This window comes from Pleurodeles waltl, chromosome 3_1, assembly GCF_031143425.1.
Source record: "Pleurodeles waltl isolate 20211129_DDA chromosome 3_1, aPleWal1.hap1.20221129, whole genome shotgun sequence".
NCBI lineage: Eukaryota > Metazoa > Chordata > Amphibia > Caudata > Salamandridae > Pleurodeles > Pleurodeles waltl.
Window position 1 is genome coordinate 1,468,651,655 of NC_090440.1, and position 23,040 is coordinate 1,468,674,694.

A 23,040-nucleotide genomic window follows, 5' to 3' on the forward strand; every position below is an offset into this window, starting at 1 on the left:
ATAATCTATATTAACATGAAATGTCTATGAATTAACGTGTGATGATGCCGCATAGAAACTATAGTAATAGCAGTTCTGCTTAAACGTGCACTTGAATTGTGACCACGAAGAGTGGCCACCAATGTATAAGCAAACTAATAATGATGATCAAAATGTTTATGTTACGTTCAAATGAGCTTGTACTAACATTTGCATTATTAAATCTGTATTGAAACCCTCATAGGCCTTAAGTTAGCATGAGCTGCAGCTTAGCTGCTCGGCTCTCATATTAAATGCATTTTTCTATTTTTCAGTGTGCTGACTCACAAGGGGCCATGACCCTGCATGTTCTTTTACTCCGACTTGGAAGATGAATGTAACCATGTTAGATCCGTTCTCAGGCGTATTTTCTATGCCCATGGAATAAATGTTAAAATTAAAATAAAATATATTGAAACAGTGTAGATTAATGTAATGCACAAGGTCATTCAAACCGGGGAAGACAATTAAACTGCTGACCAAAAGATGTGCAAAGAATTGCCAAGGGATGAAGTAACACCGGATGTGCCACCTCTGAAGACGTCAATTACGAAGACCAATCAAAGACTTGTAAACCAATATGGGGTGAAGATTAGGATTACCTAATGTTAAATTTGGTAGGTTAAAGATAGTGGGGTATAGCAAATGTCCAATAGAATTTTGGGAGAATGTACTACGAAAAAGGGATAAAAACCCATGTCACAGGAAGTCATTTAGAATTAGGTAGGGAATGATATTGCTTTTATCCAGAAACTCTGTCACTCTGTTTGGTGACTTGAGATTTTATTAAAACCATTCTTGTCCTTAGACTTCCCAATTTACACTTTCCTCCTTATGAGGGAAGTCCCCTTTTGCCCGAGCTGAGTTCTGACTGATGGCGATTTGATTGATGTCCTGAAGACGAAGACTGAACCTGTGCGCTGACCTAATCTTTGGAGGGTAATTATGACAATGCAATCGTAAATTGTCTGTTTGCTTTTCCTTTCTAGGTACCAACTGCTTGCTTTTGACAGAGACCTTAGCTAGATGTTTTCCAAATTAGTGTTCTAAATTGTTTTGCATGCAGCCCAACATGCTAATGCCAATCAGTGGTTAGGACAGGTGTTCACCAAAACTGACGCAAATAGACAAACAACAGAGACTATGCTTTGTTGAACTGATGCGATATTGACACTCTGCTAAACTTGACCTATGTTCACGCCGTGTTATGTTTTGATGTTCGTGATTCTCGCGTTAATGAAATCCTATCAAAGTTGCCATATCGTGACTATGCTATTATGTTTCTTGGTGTTGAGATTAACGCATTTGCGTTACAATCTGATTTAGCTTTTAGATTGTAACTAATAGGGAATAAAACTCATAAAATTCTACTAATCTGGTGTGGTTATTCATGGCTGAAAGGTCATGGTAGCGTCATTTGAACTGATTAATGACTTTGACTAAAGTGAAATGCATTGCTGTGATAAATATTGATGACATTATTGATGTATTGATTGATATATTGATTAGCTATCTCGTCCTACGGTGTCTCTCATTGGCCTAAAACGAGTCCTGATGTGAAATAAATTATCATAAAGGGACGCGTTAACAGTTCCTAAGTAGATGACGAAGATGGCTTTCAAGATAGTGTGAGCCAGTAAGAGGAGCCATTCCAGTACTATCAGGATGGGGACAACATGGCCATGAGGGTGAGACATGCAGCTGAATTTAAGATATGTCAGGTCACAAGACACGGTTGGGCACAACAGACTGGAAAGTTGGAATTGATGGCATGCTCGACAGTGGGAAATACTCATTCACACCTTAAAGACTATATTTTCCATCCACACTCACATGCAGAGCCTCAGCTACTAGTGGACCAACATTATCAGGCACACTTCTGGGTTAGTAGTGGCAAACCTGACTTCAGGACATAACTCTCCCTTATCATTTCACAATCCCACGCTCACCCTTTCTTGAGAGAAAATTTACTAGCCATCCAGATACAACTTAGACCCTTCAATAATATGTCAGAAGCTCAATTCGAAAACACATTTGTGTGGGACAAACTTCTTTGTGCTGTGCAGTGGCTTAGCTCTGAAAGAAATACGGGAGTAACTCGAAAAGTAAACAATTAGCTGGATTGAAGACAGAAAACCTCATGGTATACTTCTAGATGACAAGCCCTTACTGCACTTCATAGTCAAAGTTATTGCATGGCGTAAGAAACATTAAATCAAACATGAAATAAATGCAGTCTATGTTTTATGTTAGTTTCTGCATCATTGTTTGATAGCTCAGTGTGGTCTTTTAGTGAATGACATATGTTTTACTAACTTCTAATAGTAAGAAGCAATTTCAAATTTGGTCCCACTTCCTGGATAGCTCTGGAATGCATCTTTGTCAAGCTCTAGAAACATTTATTTTCTGTTGACTTCTAGTCGTGTTCTTCTATTCGTTTTGTTTTTGTGCAATGAGACCTGAAGGATAAGTATGCTTCACAAAAGCTCTCAGTCAATAATTACATCTTTAATTCATGTTCACACCTTTAATACATACATGAGCCAACGTGTGATCTATGGGACTCTGTAGCCAACACGCTGCGCCACCAATGGAGTTCATTCAGCGTGAACTTGCTCAACATCTACAATAATAAAGGTGTAAACGCTTTCGATAGAAATAACAAATCTATCAAAATTCCTGTGAACAAAACACGTAAAAGTTTCGAGGGAAAGTAACAACATTTCGAGGTAAGGTAACAACATTTTACGCAGTTGGCTCTTTCTCGGCACTCTAACTATAATGCCATCAACTCTGGCAATCGAATTTCAAAGCACGAATGTGCTGAAAAGCATATGTTACATTTCGAAACAAACACAGACACATTGCTATGTAAGACGCCTTCTGCTAAACCAAAGTCCTGCAAAATATTCCGAGAAGTGTTTTCCTGCGATCGTGAGATGATTTAGCAAATAGGTGATAAATAAAGTAACAGTGCATTATATTCCGGTATAATGCCGGAAAAAAACAGTAATGTTTGCACTTAAAGAAAATCTCTTGAAAGCTTATTTTTTTCGCAATTAGAGTGGCTTATTTATATAAACACACACACACACATATGTATATATATATATATATATATATACACACACATATATATTATTATATATATATGTAGATATATATATATATATAATATATATGTATATATACACACAGTCGCCACTAGGTAGTTATAATTACGACCTTTTTTTCCATACACTGAGCATTTTTTGTTTTGCCAATAACTTTAGTGCCATTTGATGAATCTTCAGGGAATGCTCTGCTCAAAACTATTACTTTGGTCAGTTCAGCTGCTATCTTGAAAGTTTCGGGGTGATCCGTGAAATGGGGGCCAAAATAAAAGGTGGGGCTCAAAACACTTTTTCCTCATTCTGTGTCCATGGGGATTTTGCATTCTTTTAGACACGGCTACAGCCCGAACTGCTGAACAGAATTACACCAAATTTTGCAGGAAACTAGATCTTCGTCCACAGATTGTGCTTTGTGTGATTTGGTGTAAATCTGTTCAGTAGTTTCTGAGATATGAGAGTTTAAAAAATATAGATATCTAGTGTCGTGGATTCGGATTCGCGGATTCAGATTCGCAGATTTGGAGGAAAAGCAAGGCCGTAATTGGCTGCCTGCAACCTGACAGAAAAGTTGCGCCCGCCATTTTGTTTGTCGCATCGGCTCGGGAGTGGGAAAATAAGAGTGAAAAAAACACACACATATATACTGAGTTTGTTATTTGATTTGTTAGTCTTTTGTTATAAATTATTTAATATAAGTATTGGTTTATGTTTGAGTAATGGCTTTCAATAGATTTTGTGTGTGATTTGAATGCTAATGTATTGGAGGAGGCGTGACCTAGACACTTGAGGTGCTGACCTTGGGACACTGGTGCTGGAACAAGTTTTAGAGTGGGGGTGCTGCCCTATGTTGCATCACTGAAGTCCCAGGGATTTTAAAAAACCTGAGCGTCACACAAAGATCAAGTGTAGCAAGTGACAGGAGAGTGGTAAGAAGGTGGTATGTATCACCCTGCCACAAATATATTAGTAAAGCATGGTGTGATAGTATAGCAAAATTCGTGGGCTGTACATCTTTCATTTAATTTGCCACAAAATGGACACAAAACATGCAATTTTACTGATAAAGCTATAGAGGGCACAAACAATAGATAATGTGTGGGATTTCAGTGAATGTTTGTTATTTGGGCGTCACCAAGTATATTGAATTATTTATGACATTAAGGGCCAGATGTAGCAAAAATAAAAATTGCGAGTCGCATTTTGCGAGTTGATGCGACTCGCAAAATGCGAGTCGCAAATTGGAATGCCAGAACAAAAAGCGATCCGATTTTGCGACTCGCAGCCGGACTCGCAACGCTGTATGCGAGTCCGCAGTTTGCGAGGTCGCTGTTTGCGAGTGTGCAAAAACGAACTCACAATTAGCGAGTGGGTGTCGCAAATTGCGAATACCTTCAAAATTGCTTGCAGATGCAGCAGAACACTCCAGAAAGCATACCAGAACACTCTGGAAACACTTCCTGGCACATGATGATGGCATCACAGCCAGGAAGTTAACAAATACACCTGGGAGGAGGGCTCAACAGTGAGCAGTGTCTCTGCCACTCACAGTAGGGTGCTGAGGAGTGGTAGGCACAGCACCATGGACGCAGCAGGGACCAGCCAGGCTGGCAGGAGGGGCAGGAGATCATAGATAACAGCCAGGACAGATTAATGTGGCACATGGCGTTAATGTGCCACATGACTGGTTGGCATTTTCCTGCCCATGGACAATTTCAACTTGTATATAGTTTCTTCATGACATTAATAAAACAGTTATTTTTGTTCCACTTAACAAATGGTTAATAGGTGAGTATGGTGGGAGTTGACACGTACCGTCCAAAATATTGCGTTGCAATGTGGTCCCGTCTCAGTCTGCCTTGATTAGCTAGACTCCTATCCCCATGATGGCGATGTGGTTGTTCTTGCTCTTCATCATCAGGATCTGGGTCTGCAGGGGTGAGAGGTAGCCCACGTCGGGTGGCTATGTTGTGGAGGATGGCGCATGCGACTACAATTTTGAAAGCGGTAATGGGGGTGTATTGGAGGGTGCCTCCACTGCGGTGGAGGCATCTGAATCTTGCCTTCAGCAGTCCGAAGGTGCGCTCGATCAGGTTCCTGGTCCTCTTATGCGCACTGTTGTATTGCCTCTCTGATTCAGTTCTGGGTGTTAAAAACGGAGTCATGATCCAAGGCCTGAGATCATATGCACTGTCACCTGTTGGGCACAAAAGTACACGGTTAGGAAGTCCAGATTGTCGTGCACAGTGACCTGTGTGTATGTCTGCAAGTGTCTGTGGCTCTACCTAGGAGGTAACCGTCTCCAAATTCCCCACGTTCCAGGCGTTGATGTATCCCACTATGCCTAAAAATGTATGAGTCATGGGTACTGCCAGGAAACTTAGCTACGATGTCCGTGATGACATAATGGGCATCACAAACAACCTGTATGTTGAGTGAGTGGGTACACTTCCTGTTGTGGAAAATGTGTTCCAGATTAGCAGGGGGGCATATTTGAATGTGTGTCCCATCTACACACCCTATGACATGAGGAAAGTGGACAATGCGGTAAAAGTCCAGCTTGGTGCTGTTAATTTCTGCCTCATTCCTTGGTAAGTATATGAAGTGAGACCTGTGCGTGACTAAGGCATCTAGGAATGCCCTGAGGAACGTTGACACTGCACTTTGGGATACCCCACCTGCCACGGCAATGACCCCCTGATAGCTCCCTGAGGCCAAGAGGTGCCGTGCGCATAGTACTTGCACATGCGTAAGGATGGCGCAGCCACGCAGAGTCTTGTGTTCTAGCTGTGGTTTCAGTAAATCTATTAATTCTAGAATGGCTGCGCTGCTAAGGCGGTATTTGTCATAGATCTCCTCTTCAGTTTGCTGAAAAAGAGTCTGCCTGGTTCTATATATCTTCTCCTGTCTGTGGCCCCTCCTCCTCCTCTGCTGGGCTGCGTAGACTCTCCTCCCCACTGCTATCAGGTATATCTCCGCCATCTTGAGTAACCCAGATGCCTTCTGGGTCCCCTTTTATACTTTGGTAATGGTTACCACCTGCTCTGAGTTAGTGGTAAATGGGACATGCAAACTGGGCTTTTTGTGACTAGTCGCAATTTGCGAGTTGCAATTGCATAAGGTTTGCGACTCGCAAATTGCGACTTGCAATTTGCGGGTCGCAAAATGGGGTCGCAACGGATGCGACTCGCAAACGGGTCCCATCGCTTTTTGCGAGTCGGAAATGGGCTTTTTGCATCCCATTTCCGATTTTGCACTGTCGCAAATTGCGAATCGGCCCGTTTGCGAGTCGCAAACGTTTGCTACATCTGGCCCTATAATCTTTGGTACACCACACTTTGGAATTACAATAAAATGTGCTTTATTTGTGCTTTCTTAGCTGATATATTTTGTAATATTTGTACAGTTAATTTACAAATATTTAAATTATGTTGTGTGTTAAAAAATAGACATCCTGCCACCTTTGCTTTCTCACTTTCTGTATCCAGCTGGACTGTGACCTAGTTCATGTAGTTCACTTTACAAAATCCTCTCACCGTGTGGTCACAAAGAAAAGTCTCCATGACGAAAGAATAAGCAGCAATTCATCAGAAGACAGACTGACATTTGACCTTGTCATTGAAAGCACAGCAAATGTGACAAGACGAAGTAAAAAATTAAAAACATCTTTATAGCTCATTCACCTTCTGAAATTCAGCATGGGTATTTCGTCCTACCCCCGAACCTACTTCTAGCGCCTATGATTGGAACTGAGGAACCAGATTGAGTCCCAATTTCAATCTCTTTGTGACTAAAAAAGCAAATGTTCAATGTAATCTGGTATGCATGTAGAGTACCCGAGAGTGCTTGCCCTCGGGCCAAGTCCGCACTATATACAACTGGAAAACCAAAGTTCCTAGTATATTTGACTAATGGCTTTTTATGGTCAGCATTTTGAATCCAGGTAGTACCTGTCTATTTTAAAAACTATTTACACTTGGGGGGCTTTGAGAGATGCAGACTGCGTCAGTGGAAGCGTGAATTATTTCTACCTGTATTATACATGAGGTTGTATAGTTCTGATCATCATAAGGTGGTTATCAATATTCTTCCCCTGTAATGGGGTTTTCATCTTGAGTGCCAACTTTTCGATGGCTAGTGGCAGAACTTTGTCCCCTTCAACATACTAACATTCAGTCTAAGCAGTTTTGGTGGTTTTAAGGTCCTTTGAGTGAGAACAGAAGGTGTGAAGCTACTACTAGAAGATGCCATATCGTTAGATTGGATTAGAGTGGACATAGACGGAGGAATGGTGTGATCAAGCTCCTGATGGTAGGATTAAAATCCCAATTCTGTGGATATAATTTCTCACACTTAGAAGTTAAAGTCAGTGCATTTCTTTTGATTCACCTCATCTCTTTCTTCCATGGATGAGTTGTGTGGAGCAGGCTGCCATTTGTGGTTTTTATTGTGTTTCTTTTGCATCATTTTCTCCAACGTTCTAAGTCAAAATCTCTGCCTCTATTGCCTCTTGCAAGCCCTATGTACACTGAAGGGATTGATAGCACTAATGAAAGGATCAGCCCGCTGGGTGTACACGTGCTTTACAAGAATGTCTTAGCAAAAACATAACCCAGGGCTCAGAAGAATGGAACTGGAACTCATCCACCTACTGTAGGCCGGCTACTCCTGCCAAATGGCAAAGTCATCCTTTGGAGAGGGCTACTAGGACACTGCTGTCTCCCCATAACACATGAGGTCTGTTGCTGCATATCCCCATAAAATGAAGCCAGTGGCTGCAAAATTCACTCCACCTGTTTCAGTGAGAACAATGGATAAGCTTAAAAAGAACAAAATCACATTTCGGTAAACATCAAGTTATAGTCCCGCCCCTATTACTTTTCCTATGTGAATCATATGTTTTCTTTCCAAGAAATGTCATTGTTTGAGAAACCGAAATTGTCTAGTTCCAAGAATATGTGGACTGGGAGATGCTACCATGTTTGTATAAAACACAGATCATGTTTCTGTGGTTGAATTAGTTTAAGGTACTTAGGCCTAGTATTTTTGTTTGAGCATTGGCATGGTGAGAATGATAGGAGAGTGATGAACAAAATTAGCGTCTTCCAATCAAGAGGCACAGTCTATTACCATGTTTACACTTGTCATTAGACACTAGTTGAATATTTCCAGAATGTTACTTCAATGTGCCTTCCTACATCCTTACTTCTCCTCATAACCCAGTGCAATAGCAGGGATCCTGTGTGCTGGTGTATATCCCACACCTCCTGCTCTCGCACTCTCCTGTCTATTGGTTATTGCATTAATGTGTTGATAGCATTTTGTTCTGACACGTAAAGCACCTCATTGCCTTTGTGGCTATTCTTCTTTATACCAATTCAGTTAAGTAATAATCACAATTAAATACCTTTGTTGGAATGTCAGGACCCAGTCAGTGAAGGACCCATCAGGAGATGTTTTAAAGATATGAAAATACCAGAAAGTTACTTACTTGCTCTCTCTGGTTACCCATTGGTGCACAGCAAGTTTCCCCCTCCTAACCTGTATTTCAAAATAGCATTACAGGAGAACAAGGCCAATAATACGGACTGCAAGATAGGCAAAACAGTGACGATAATTACTAAACACAGGCATATCTCTGGCCATGAAGTATCTTGGACAGGAACAGAAATGAAGGAAAGGGAGAGAACATGTGACCCCCAAAGCTGTGACCAAGACCTGACTTCTGGTTAGGACATCACATTGATGCCCTAAATAAATATATTCATTTATTTAGAGGCTTTAAGGAGCTCTGCCTGCCACCGTTTGGTTACTTCAGATAGCTGAAGATGTTTAGAGACTGAAGGCCTCATTATGACTTTGGCTGGCGACAGAGGCCTCCCGCCAAACTTGCGGGTCCAGAAGACCGTCAGTTCGGTATTCTGCCTGCTGGCCCTATTATGAGTTTCCCGCTGACCCAGCAGAAAACTACTCACAACATTGATGCCGGCTCGTAATAAAGCCAGTGGCAATAATGCGGTGAGTAGGGTGTGACAGCACCCATTGCGCTTTTCACTGCCTCTAAATCAGGCAGTGAAAAGCACGATGGGGCTGCTCATGGTGGCTGGCGGATACATGGGTCGTAATTCCAAGGGCAGCACTGCTCTGGCGAATTCAGACCGCTGGCACAGCCAGGCCATCATCTAGTGCAAATGTGAGGATGCCGGCGGTCCGACCTTGGCGCTTTCGCCACAGTCACAATGTGGAGGCTGGACTGCCACATTGATGACGGTCCGCCCACCACCGTAAGTCTGGCGGTCCTATGACCACCAGACTCGGAATGAGGGCCCGAGTAATGTAGAATGAGGAGAAAGAAACAGTATAATCAGATAATTTTATGATTACTACTCCATGCAAATCACCGAATTACACCTTGTTCAAATGTATGTGAAATGGGACTGTTCGATTTTCAGTCCTTTTCAGTTTACCTGGAAGCCCTCCTATCACAATTACTCCCTACCTGTGAATGCCTTTATCATCCAGTACCTGTGTATGCCATCTACAATCAGCACCAAGAGTGCTGCTTGAGTATGCATTCTGGAGCCTCCTATCATTGGGTGTATCCCAGAAGAAGGCGGCGCTTCTCCCAAAATCTGGTCTTTATAAAGTAAATGCCCCACGTGCATACGTTTGCCTCAATGGAGTGTATTAAGCCCTCTGAGAGCACGTTCAGGTTTCCCACCTCCATACAGGATCATTGAGCTTTCTGACAATAAGGGACAAAGTCGTGTGGCCACCACTGTATCTCTTTTGAAAAGGGAGGATAGTCAAAGGCAAGGTGCTCCAGGATTAGAAGCAGAATCAACAACAGTCATGCAGTTGATCTTTTTACACATGTTCATGTCCCCAGCTTTAGAAGCAGAATTGGTTTGTAGGGATAACACAAGGCTAGCATTTCAACTTTTAACACTAATCACTGTCATGATATTTCTCATCCATGGTGTTATATTTTATTGTAGGACTAACACCTGTAATATACACAAATGTAAGCAGAAGTATTCTCTGAAAATTAAATTACCTGTTTCTTGAATGATTGAGTGAGTGGATGTATGTGTGTCCCACTTATCTTTCTGTTGGTATTATTTATGTAAGTGTTTGGTAAAGTGCTATTTGTTGAACTGCAATGCAAGAAGTATCGGTTGTCCTGAACACCTTTGAGGTAGTGGGCAGGATAAAGTTTAAAATAATGAAACCCCTTGTGCAAATCATTTAACAATCCTTTAGCAAGGTGAAGCACATACCTTTAATTTAGTCTTCCTTTTACCATCTCTTAACTAATAGTTCATTGTTTAGGTCTCGGCTACAGGAGGTTTTAAGTGTTTGTATGCAGACACATTATTGCCAATAGATAACAAATACTTACAGGGGGCTGTAGGTCAGACCATCTATCGTGGTAGGTTGGCTGCTTGGGAATCCATCTCAGGTTCCTGCTCTTGATTCAATAGCTTTCATTCATACTTCTGTGTTTGTACTGCCCAGTGCGCATTTTGATCTCAGTGTTACACGGCTAACTTCAGGTGGACTCTTTTTTCTCTATCATTTAGAAACTCCAGGCAAATGTGGGTATTTTTTTGCTCCCCCCCACTTGTTCGTGCACCATCTGTGTACTCTCTTTGTAATCCTCTCCCTTTGTTCCCCGATTCTCTGTGCATCTACATATATGTGTATATATGTGTATATGTATATAAATTCACCTAATATAACAAAGATTACAGGCCCTTCATAGTTAGGTTCTGAATTTACTCGCACAAAACCAGAGAAATTCAGAAGTTACAGTTAGAGGTATTTCAAGTAACTATAACTCGGGGCCCAAGGTAACTACAACTCGTGCCCCCGCCATGCACAGTTTTTTCTTAAATAATTTAAGTTCTTGTGTTTCATTGATATTTTTATTGACGTTATATAAGTTGTCATGAATGCTGTTATATCTGTGGTAATTAGCAGTGCATGGCGAGGGCGTGAGTAATAGTTACCTTAAGCTGTGATTTATAGCTACTTGAACTAACTCTGGGGCACCTGCTATGTTTATATTTGTAAGTGCTACCTGTTGAGGTTCAATTTCTGTGAAATGTCTATCGTGACCAGAACAAAAGCTCACCTGCTCTTTTATCCAACAAGAGTCCACTGTGTGCACAAATTGCCTATCCAACTGGAGCACTTTCTAATGGTTAGTTAGTAAGTGCTACATCTTTGGGTTAATGGCCTGTCTAGGGGAGGGGGGCCACGAGTCCCCCCTCCGCTGGCCAATTTCATGGGGGGGGCACGCCGCACCTCCCCTGGCTGATTTCAGCCCCAAGGACCCCATCTTGGGGCCCGACTTTAATATATTTATTTTTTGGGGGGTGGGACCCGCGTGGCCCCATCCCCGGTCAATTGCAGTCCTGGGGACCCCATCCCCCAGGGCTGGGCTTTATTAAATTTTTTTGGGGGGGAGGAGGGCCACATGGCCCCCCTCCTTCAGCCCATCTAGGCCCCAAAGACCACATCCCCTGGGGCCCTGCCATCGGTCCTGGGTGCCCCGCAGGACGTCCAGTGTGCAATGGGACTGAGGGGGGACCCTAAAGACCCTTGCGGTCCCAGCGGCTCTCCGCATCCTGTGGCAGCCAGCATTGCTTTTGTACACAGGGAGCTGCTAAAGGTGCAGCTTCCTGTCTGCAAAAGCAATTGTTTCCTCTGTTTCCTTGCCCACATGTCTGTGGACAGGGAAACAGAGGAAGCCTCCACTTCCAGCAAATGAGAGCTGTTTGACAACTGTCACTTGCTGGAACTGAAGTGTTTGCTCTGACTTGGCGGGAGTTGTCAAAGCATAGCAGGGCTCGGCCTTGGGGGTGGCAGTCCCCAGGGTCATCATTGGCTCCTCGAGATCGGACCCCCTAAATTTAGCCCGTGGGGGGTTGGCGGTTTCTGGGGCTTACGGCGGGAGCGGGTGGGCCCCCGCATTACATTTTAAATTCTGTCTGAGGAGGTTGGGATCCCAGGGGCTGCGGGGGGCTGAGCAGCCTCCGCATTTAATTTAAATCGTGCTCTGAAGAAGTGGTGGTCCCGGGGGCCGAGTGCCACCCCCGCATTTGATTAAACATTAGCACTGGGGAGTTGTTAATCCCCAAGGCTACGGCCCACCGTATTAAAAAATTCAATGCCCCTGGGATCTGACCCACCTGGGGGCTTCACTGAAGCAAGCACAGGAGCAGACCTGGCGTGACTCCTGCCAAAAAGTTTTTAAAAATGCTTTTTTGTTCTGCTGGTCCCTCTGGGTCCCCAGCACCAGAGTGAAGGTGCCAAGGTGTCCCTGCCCTGGCCCCTTTTCTATTTTTTTATCTTTTTTACTGGGACTCGGCTGAAGCCAAGTCTCAAGATGGCTGTCAACACTTTCTGGTTGAAGTGTTGGCAGCCAATCATATCTCAGCACGAGATCGGGAGGGTTTGCGGAGCCTTCGCTTCCCTACATATGCAAATTTGTTTTTCTTTAATTTCTAAAAAACTGCAGAAATGATTTACACCAAATGACAAAAAGGGCACTGTCTGGACCAAGAGCTACCTTTCTGCCAAATTTGGTGTAATTCTGTCCAGTGGTTCGGGTGCTATTCCTGTTCAAAATCCCTATGGGAAAATGCATAGGGAAAAAGCGTCTTGGGACCCCCCCCTTTTTCTCGGACCCCTAAAGAAATTAGGCCCTAACTATAACTACCTAGGTAATAAATATGTGCATATCTATATATATATATATATATATATGTATGTATATATATATATATACATATATATGTATATATGACGAAAACAAACCCCGGAGTGCGGGTGCTCCAACACAGCGGTCCTGGACGGGCTCCGAGATGCCAAACATATCTTCCAACACTCCCTTCAAATATAAGGAGAAACAGGACACCTCCGATATACAAAAAAACAGTTTATTCAGCAAATCATCCAACACGTTTCGGCAACAGCCTTTATCACGGATAGATTATCACTATAGCAGTGCATATAAATAGCCCAAATCAAAACATAAACATAAAAGACGGACAAAACTACAACTCACACACCATTTGGAATTCAAAAGTGGCGGCCATCTTTGAGTGTTCAATTTTAACATGAATAGATGACAATTCGTGCAGTATTTTTGTAATAATGAGTCAAATCAAGTTCATATCTAATATTCATTATAGTCCTATTAAATCATTAAATTTGAAAGACTTATCTACACTATTTCATGTGCTATATTCAAATTTCCTATTATACAGTGTAAAATACATAAATACTCCTCACATGATTAGGCTTAATAACGCCCAAGTGGACATATATATTCAAAAGAAGCTCCTGTACTGTTATGAATCAAACTTTTTAGGCTTATTTGCAATATTTAATATGCTATATTCAAATTTTCCAGTGTAAAAGATACAAGTACTCATCACATAATTGTATCATATGTATCTACCATAATTGCATTATAGCTTAATGATGCCCAAGTGGGCATATACATTCAAAAGAAGCTCCTATAATATTGAAAATCCAAGACTCATTGTCAAAGACCCACATTACATAATTAACTACCACCATTGACCCAATTTTTTTTTTAGAGCATAATGATGTCCTCATTCATCTAAAAGACACTACTACCCTTAAAACCACCATAACTCACAAAACATTCTACAGTTATATATCAATCATCCCAAATGGATACTCAACTCTTCACTGGAGTTCAACCCCACAGGTACTAATGTCTCAAAGTCTATTATATATTTCGAGTCCATGATTCGCAATAATCGCTCTCTATTAGCGCCCCTCTTATTCATCTTAACCTGGTCGATAACTACAAACCTCAACAGATTCTCATTGCCAAAATGCTGATTGAAGAAGTGTCTAGCCACTGGATAGCTTTTATCATAGTTCCTAATAGCTTGTCTGTGTTCAAGAACTCTTTTCTTTGCACTATGAATCGTGCTTCCTACATAAAGCTTATCACACGGACATATTAAGCAATAAACACAATATGTTGTATTGCAGTTCAGGCTTCCTCTGATAACAAAATCTTCAGTTCTCCCTGGAATTTTCAGTTTCTTACAGCTACTGCTGGTTTTACAGGCTTTACATTTCATACAACAGGAAAAGCCTCCTTCTGTGTTATTTCTAATAATCGCTTTATTGACGATATCTTTGCAATTTGGAGGGGAGATGAAAGGTCGGCTCTGCAATTTGTGCGTAACCTAAATGACAATTAATATAACTTGAGGTTTACTGAACACCTTGAACCCGAGTCGTATTGAGTTCGTAGATGTTGAAATTTCTGTAATTAACAAAGGATTAGTGTCCAAATTGTATAGGAAGGAAACAGCTGGGAATAGTCTGTTATATGCTCGCAGTGAGCACCCAACAAGTTTGATATACAGCATCCCCTTTGGTGAATTATTGAGAGCTCAGAGAAACTGTAGTGAGACAGCAGATTTCCATCAAGAATGTGAAGTGATGTGTGAAAGATTCAAAGATAGAGGTTATGGGGTCAAAATCATTGATCAAGCTAGACAGAAAGTGGAAAGCTTGAATAGAGATGATATTTTGTATCGGGCAAATAAAATTCAGAAAAAGGACAACGATTACATTAGATTTATCACAACCTTTAGTGACCAGTCTTACAGAGTACGGACTATTTTAAACAAGAGCTGGCACTTATTGCAGACTGATCCAGTTCTAAATAATTGGATCAATAACAGTCCTCAAATAACATTCAGAAGAAGCAGATCTCTTAAAGATGATCTTTGCTGTAATGATATAACATTGAAAGGCAATATTAGAAATAACACAGAAGGAGGCTTTTCCTGTTGTATGAAATGTAAAGCCTGTAAAACCAGCAGTAGTTGTAAGAAACTGAAAACTCCAGGAAGAACAGAAGATTTTGGTATTAGAGGAGCCTGAACTGCAATACAACATATTGTGTTTATTGCTTAATATGTCTGTGTGATGAGCTTTATGTTGGAAGCACGATTCATAGTGCAAAGAAAAGAGTTCTTGAACACAGACGAGCTATTAAGAACTAAGATAAAAGCTATCCAGTGGCTAGATACTTCTTCAATCAGCATTTTGGCAATGAGAATCTGTTGAGGTTTGTAGTCATCGACCAGGTTAAGATGAATAAGAGGGGCGGTAATAGAGAGCGATTATTGCGAATCATGGAGTCGAAATATATAATAGACTTTGAGACATTAGAACCTGTGGAGTTGAACTCCAGTGAAGAGTTGAGTATCCATTTGGGATGATTGATATATAACTGTAGAATGTTTTGTGAGTTATGGTGGTTTTAAGGGTAGTAGTGTTTTTTAGATCAATGAGGACATCATTATGCTCTAAAAAAAAAAATTGGTTTTGCACATACTGAGTTGGGTCAATGGTGGTAGTTAATTATGTAATGTGGGTCTTTGACAGTGAGTCTTGGATTTTCAATATTATAGGAGCTTCTTTTGAATGTATATGCCCACTTGGGCGTCATTAAGCTTTAATGCAATTATGGTAGATACATATGATACAATCATGTGATGAGTACTTGTGTCTTTTACACTGGAAAATTTGAATATAGTATATGAAATATTGCAAATAAGCCTAAAATTTTGGATTCATAACAGTACAGGAGCTTCTTTTGAATATATATGCCCACTTGGGCGTTATTAAGCCTAATCATGTGAGGAGTATTTATGTATTTTACACTGTATAATAGAAAATTTGAATATAGCACATGAAATAGTGTAGATAAGTCTTTTAAATTTCATGATTTAAAAGGACTATAATGAATATTAGATATGAACTTGATTTGACTCATTATTACTAAAATACTGCACGAATTGTCATCTATTCATGTTAAAATTTAACATTTAAAGATGCCGCCGCTTTTGAATTCCAAATGGTGTGTGAGCTGTAGTTTTGTCCGTCTTTTATGTTTATGTTTTGATTTGGGCTATTTATATGCACTACTATAGAGATAATCTATCCGTGATAAAGGCTGTTGCCGAAACGCGTTGGATGATTTGCTGAATAAACTGGATTTTTGTATATCGGAGGTGTCCTGGTTCTCCTTATATTTGAAGGGAGTGTTGGAAGATATACATATATATATATATGTATATATATATATATATACTCACTGAAACAAACAAAAGTTACAGGGATGTTATAGATAGGCTCACATTTCACTCTTACAAAACCAGCAGAATTGATCAGTTATAGTTACATGTGCTAACTTACACCCCTGTAATGAACTGCTTATGACCTCACATATTGCCTCACTCATGACATGATCAGTGACATCACTGATGACATCACTGATTACATACTAGTGAGTGTGAGAATTTTCTAAAGGTTTATGAGTGTTAACATAAATACCAAAGTACTATAGAAGTTAAAATAGTATATTTTCTGTACTGCTAATGAGCAATACTATTTCTAACCTATATTATGTGAGTGTCTGTGTAACTGTGTGTATCTGTGGGTGAGGAAGTGTCTGTGTGCTTGAGTGGGTGTTTGAGGGCCTATATGGGTGTATATGTAGGTATGTGAGTAGCTGTGTGGGTGAGTGAGTGGCTGTCCGAGTGACTATATTGGTGAGTTAGTGGGTGTGTCAGTCGCAGTATGGGTGAGTGAGTGGCAGTGTGAGTGGCTGTATGGGTGGGTAAGTGGGTGTGTAAGTGGCTATATGGGTGGGTGAGTGAGTGAGTGTATGAGTGAGTGTATGAGTGAATGACAGACGGTGTAAGTGGCCATACTGGTGAGTGGCTGCTTTAGTGACTGTTTAGTTAAGTCAATTGGTGTGTGAATGGCTGTATTGTAGAGTAAGTATCTGTGTGAATGGATATATGGGTGAGTGAGTGGATGTGGGAGTGTTTGTATGGATGTGTGAATGGGTAGGTAAGTGGTGGTGTGGGTGTGTGAGTGAGTGTGTTAATGCTTATATGGTTGAGTGAGTTGCTGTGTTGAGAGGTTGAATGGGTGAGTGAGTGTTCGTGTGGGTGGCTGTATAGGTGAATAAGTGAGTGTGCAAATAACTGTATGGGTGAGTGTGTGGCTGTGTGAACAGCTGTATGGGTAAGTGACTGGTTGTATGATTAGCTGTGTGAGTGAGTGAGTGGTTGTGTGAGTGCCTTTACGAGTGAATAAGTGTGTGAGTGGCTGTATGGATGAGTGAGTGGTTATGCCTGTATGTGTCTGTAAATGGGTATGTGAGTGGTTGTGTGGGTGCCTGAGTAGGTGTAAAAGAGGTTGTATAAGGGTGTGAGTTGGTGTGTGATGTGGATGATGTCAACAATGATGTCATTTGAGATGTCATCAGTGATGTCCCCCTCGCCCACCAATCATGCACGCAACCTGAACATCATCCTGGACTCCACGCTGTCCATGACCCGCCAAGTCATTGCCTTTTCTTCGTCATACTTCCACACTCTCCGTCTCCTCTGAAAGATCTTCAAGTGGATCCCCACCAAAGCAAGAAGGAGGGTCACACACGCACTGGTCAGCAGCAAACTCGACTGCGGCAATGCTCTCTATGCAGAATCATGAAGGGCGTCGATCCAGTGGGCCGTGCGTCGAAGTTCCGGTCGCTGGTCGGGGAGAGCGGGAGAACTTGGCAACCGGCTGAGGGGCCGGGCGCGGAGGGCTCAGCAGGGCTGGAGCATGGAAATGCTCGAAATGTAGATTAAAAGATAGCCGCTTACCGGGAGTCAGAGAAGGCGGCGCGACATTATTTTCTGCCAAAGGATGGTTTTTTCTTCGTTTTGAAGGTGGCGAGGGCACGGAGCAGTCAAGTACAGAAGCGGGCGGCGCCCCTGCTGAGAGCTGGATCGGAGGTGCTCAGAGGAAGGGAGGCAGCAGCAAGGATTCCATTCCAGAGGAGGTGTGGCAGAGTCAGCACTGGCTGTATTTGCAAAGGCAAAGGCTTAGAAGAAGAGGAGAAAGCGTTTTTCATATTGGGTGCTGCAAGGAGTAAGCAGGAACGCCAAAGGAGTGTAGGAGGTACCTTTTGTTTTTCAAATATTAGACTGCAAGTAAGGAATAACGTTATTTCTCCGGTACCTCAAGGTCCCATGGTGGATAAGGCAGAAGGGGTGGCTATAACCTGGGCCAGAAGAGGAGAAGGGAAGACAGGAGTTAGGGGTGACAGAGGTAGGGTAGCCTATTCCCTGCAGAGCGCAAAGGCGGCAAAAAAGTGTATAGAAGTAGAAACCGGCGAGAATCCTCAGACGCAGACTTCGGGAAGGAGTAAGGAAGAGCAATTTAATATTTTTTGTAAGAGGAAAGGTACTTTGAGCTCCGCCACAAACAGGAAAATAAAGGTCACAACCTCATTAAGGACTTATTTTAGGGTGTTACCCGGAACCCCGAAAATGTCAAGTGTGCAAGGGGCAGAGGCAGTACTGCCCTTGCCAGGAAGTGAGGATATATCTATTTCAACAGTTAATGGGGACTCGATGCAGCAAAATATCCCTGGAATCCGTTTTAGGGAACACGGATCTGTTGGAGGAAGACAGGGGGTTAGTCAAGCTTACACACAGGCTGGAGGGAAAGTAGATCCTATGAATGGGGGTGCATATGTAAATCTACCCAGTGACTCTGTTACAGACATGCTGAAGGCTCTAGCCATGGAGTTGAAGGACGGTTTTAAGATGTCTAAATCTAATCAGGAGGAGATTAGGATTTTGTGTGAAGATCTTGGCAAAATATAGACGATTTGGCAGGTCGGACAGCTGCCCCGGAGGAAGAGGTTGGTGATCTGAGGGCTACTGTGGAGGAAAATAAAGAGCAGATAAGAGGTTTGAAATCAGGAGAAGTAGGGGTGTTGGCTAAGCTGGAATCCTTGGAAAACAATCAAAGGAGAAATAACTTAAGGTTCCTCAGAGTCCCCAAGGGATTGGAGGGAGATGATCTGAAGGGATTTGTGGTAAAATTGATAAATCAGGAAATAAAATTAGAGGATGCTGGAATCAATATTGCAAAAGATATCCAAAGGGTACATAGGGTCACCGCAAATATGCCCCCCAACAGGGACAGGCCAAGAAAAATACTGGTTTACTTTCTTACATATGGGCATAAGGAACGTATTTTGACGATGGCATTGAAGAAGAAGTCGCTTTCGGTGAATGGTGCCCCATTTGAGGTTAGGTCGGACCTGGTATCTATTACCTTAAATAAGCAATGGGAGCTGGGGAAAAGAATTGATGTACTGAGAAGACTAGGGGCAACGGCCCAATTAAGGTTCCCGGCATCCTCAAGAGTAATGGCAAATAATAAGATGTATAATTTCAATGATTGTAGTGATGTTGATGACCTGATCAAGAAGTTAGAGCAAGACTCTGGTGCGGTATAGGCCTTCTCCTCTAACATCGGTCAGCCGGTTATGGTGATAGGAGGCTCTGAGTCCTGCATGATGACCCTTCATAGCCGGTCTATGAAGATAGGGAGGGTTCTCCGGGGGTTGGGAGGATGGAGGTGGGTCGGGTGGTGATGGGGAGCACTGGGTGGAGAGTAGTATAGGGAAAAAGGGAAAAAAGGTCCTGGGTGTTGTGGTGGATAGAGAGGAAGGTGGGGAAATACGAGGTCAAATAGGGGCGGTGGCCCCCTTGAAGGATGATGTTGAGAATTGATTTGAAGCTCCTGTCCTGGAACGTTAATGACCTCCGGGTGAAGAGCAGACAAAAGAAGGTGATGCAACATTTGAAGGAAGCTCAATTTGATGTGTTGATCTTGCAGGAAACCCATCTTTCTAAGGAAGAGTGCGTGGAAGTTTTTCGACCATGTAGATGGGTGCAGCAGATAGCTAGTTCTAATTATGCGGGGGTAATAAAGGGGTAGCTATTATAATAAAAAAACACGCTAATATATCGTTTGTTGAGGGTCTGGTGGATAATTAAGGGAGATGGGTGGTGGGGAAATTAACGGTGTATGACTTTGCATTTACTCTAGTGGGGTACTACGGTCCTAATCGGGATGATATAGCTCCGTTAGGAGAACTCTCGCTTCTTTCGCTTCAATTTTGGGACTCGATTATATGGGTGGGGGATTTCAATGTAGTATTGAATTATGAGTTGGATAGGTCTTCACGGTTAGGTCAAGAATCAATGAGAAAATGCATGCTCAGGTTCGATTAATGATGTCACAATTTGGCTTATATGATGTTTGGAGAGAAAAGAACGGGCGTGAAAGAGGCTATACTTATAATAACAAATAATATAGACATCAATCTAGGATTGATTATTTTCTAATAGATGAAAGTTTAAAAGAGGCTGTGAAAGAAGTTTTACATATAGGGGCTCATCTTTCGGATCATTCGGCAGTGACTCTATAGCTTAATTGGTTTGGGGATAAAAGAGAGAGAAGGTGGACTTTGGATAGAACGCTATTATTGGAAGACGAGGTTGTAGCAGAATTACGGAGAGGGACTGAAGAATTTTTTTATCTTAATAAAGGGTCAGCCTCGCCTGCGGTAGTATGGGACACTTTCAAAGCCTTTTTAAGGGGGAAGTTGATAAGCGCAGCTGCATATAGAAGGAAAAAGTACTATGAAGAAATAAGTAGGCTAGAAAATGTGAATCGGCAGGTTGAGCAGAGATTGGCAGTTATGGATCTAGAAGAGGAAGAAATTAATCAGTTATATAAACAAGATCAAGAAGCCCGTTTGGATTTAGCAGCAGTTATAGACAATTGAATTAGAATGAGATGTGAGGCCAATAGGGTCTCATTTTGAACATGGTGAGAATAGTGGCAAATTGCTGGCCTGGAAGATAAGAACTGGTATAGTTAGGAATCGGGTGGTAGAAATTCGGGACAGAAGGTTAGGGGAGGTTAGGAAGAGCAAGAAAGAGGTGGAAGATATTTTTCCAAAAAATTTTAAGGAATCATACACTGAGGATTTAAAAGTTTCAGCAGACTTGGTGAAGGGATGGTTAGAGGGACTAGAATTGGCATCTCTAAGTGAGGAGGAGAATAAGGTGATGAATGATCCAATTGATATGGTAGAGCTTGAGTATGCGATAAATTCAGGTAAATTAGGTAAGGCGGCAGGACCTCATGGGTTGCCCGTCGAAGTTTATAGAGCTTTGGGTAGTAGTATTATGTTTTGTTTGAGAGCACTCTTCAGTAACATTCTTGTGACTGATGGAAGACCCCCCCCCTCTTGGAGGGAAGCTATTATTACAATAATTTTATAACCAGGAAAGGATCCCAGGAGTTGTGAATCTTATTGTCCAATATCCCTCCTAAACTGTGACTATAAGATCTTTGCAAAGATTTTGGCAGACAGAATGGGGGGGGGGGTTGGGACAGCAGATACACACTGATCAGAAAGGGTTTTTGAAAGGAAGATATATGCAGGATTGGACACATGGGTTGGTAGCCTCGGTCGATATGGCCACTCCATGCCACTCCCCTCTAGCAGTTGTGATAGTTGATGCAACCAAAGCTTTTGATAGAGTTAACTGGAAATATTGAAATATGGTATGTGAAGAGTATAATCTTGGGGGACATTTTATTAGGACGTTACAAAAAATTTATCAGGATCCCTGTGCAAGAATATTGGTTAATGGCAAACTCACTTCCTCGTTCAAGATAGAAAGGGGTATGCGGAAGGGGTGTCCGTTATCCCCGCTACTGTTTGATCTGTACATTGAGCCACTTGCTACCAGAATTAGAAATGATCAGCGAATTCTCCCCTTTGTGTGCAGGAATTTTTCTATGAAGGTGGCTTTATATGCAGATGACCTGATGATTTATACTTCTAATTTAACCCAGACTAATTTGGTATTGGAAGAGCTGATGAGAGATTTTGGGAATATCTCAGGTTATGCAGTTAATAATCAAAAGATGGAGGTGATGGCTTGGAATATGGAGGTAGTTAGCCCTGTAATTAAGAAGGAGGAGGTTAAATATTTAGGGATTACTATAACACAAGATATAAATAAATTGGCAAAAATACATTTGAGGAAGGTTATGAGGGAGGTTGATATCCTACTTAAGAGATGGTCAAACCTACCTATAACTATTATCGGTCAGGTTAATTTAATTAAGATGGTGATCGTCCCCAAGTTTAAATTTATCTTTAACTCGATACCATTAATGTTTAGTAAGGATTCTTTAAGGAAACTTCAAGGAAAGATCAGCAGCTTCATTTGGGCATCTAAAGGTGTAAGTATTTCTTGGAAAAAACTGAGAAGGAGGAAAGAAAAAGGTGGGTTGGCTGTGCCAGATATGCAATACTATGCGTGGGCCTTCTTCCTGAAGAATGCGAGGGAGACCCTTAACCACCCACGTCGGTCCGAGCTGGGGCAGGCTTTGATATTAATGGCAGAGGATAATGAGTTACAGACAAGTTTTATGTATAAGTTTGGAGACCCTCAGTACTTTAACGAAATCAGATTGAAGGTGCTACAAGATTTAGCGAGGTTGTGGTCGCGATCAGGAGAGCCACAAAACTGTCGTACTATAGCAATAAGGCCCCTATTTGGGACTCTCCAGGGTCACCAGAGTGGACCAAGGATGCATTGACAACTCCCTTAAAGGAAGCAGGGTTTTTATATTGGGGACAATTTTGCTATAATGGAGAGGTTAGATCATTTGAAAACTTGAATGGGGAAGTAGGGGGTAACTTGTCTAGATTCAAGTACCTTCAGATTATCAGTTGGGCGAAGGACTTAAAAGTGGAGCTGGGAGGCATAAATGAGTTGGCAGATCAGTGGCACCTGGAAATCCCGATGAAGAAGGAGGTGGCCAGATGGTACTGGCTAATTATGGATATCGTGGACGGCGATTTCACCTTACCAGAGGAGTTATGGGGAGAGTGCTTGTCGGAGCACCAACCGGGGAGGTGGAGGATGGTGGCACCCCTCCCTTAATTGGAATAAATTGC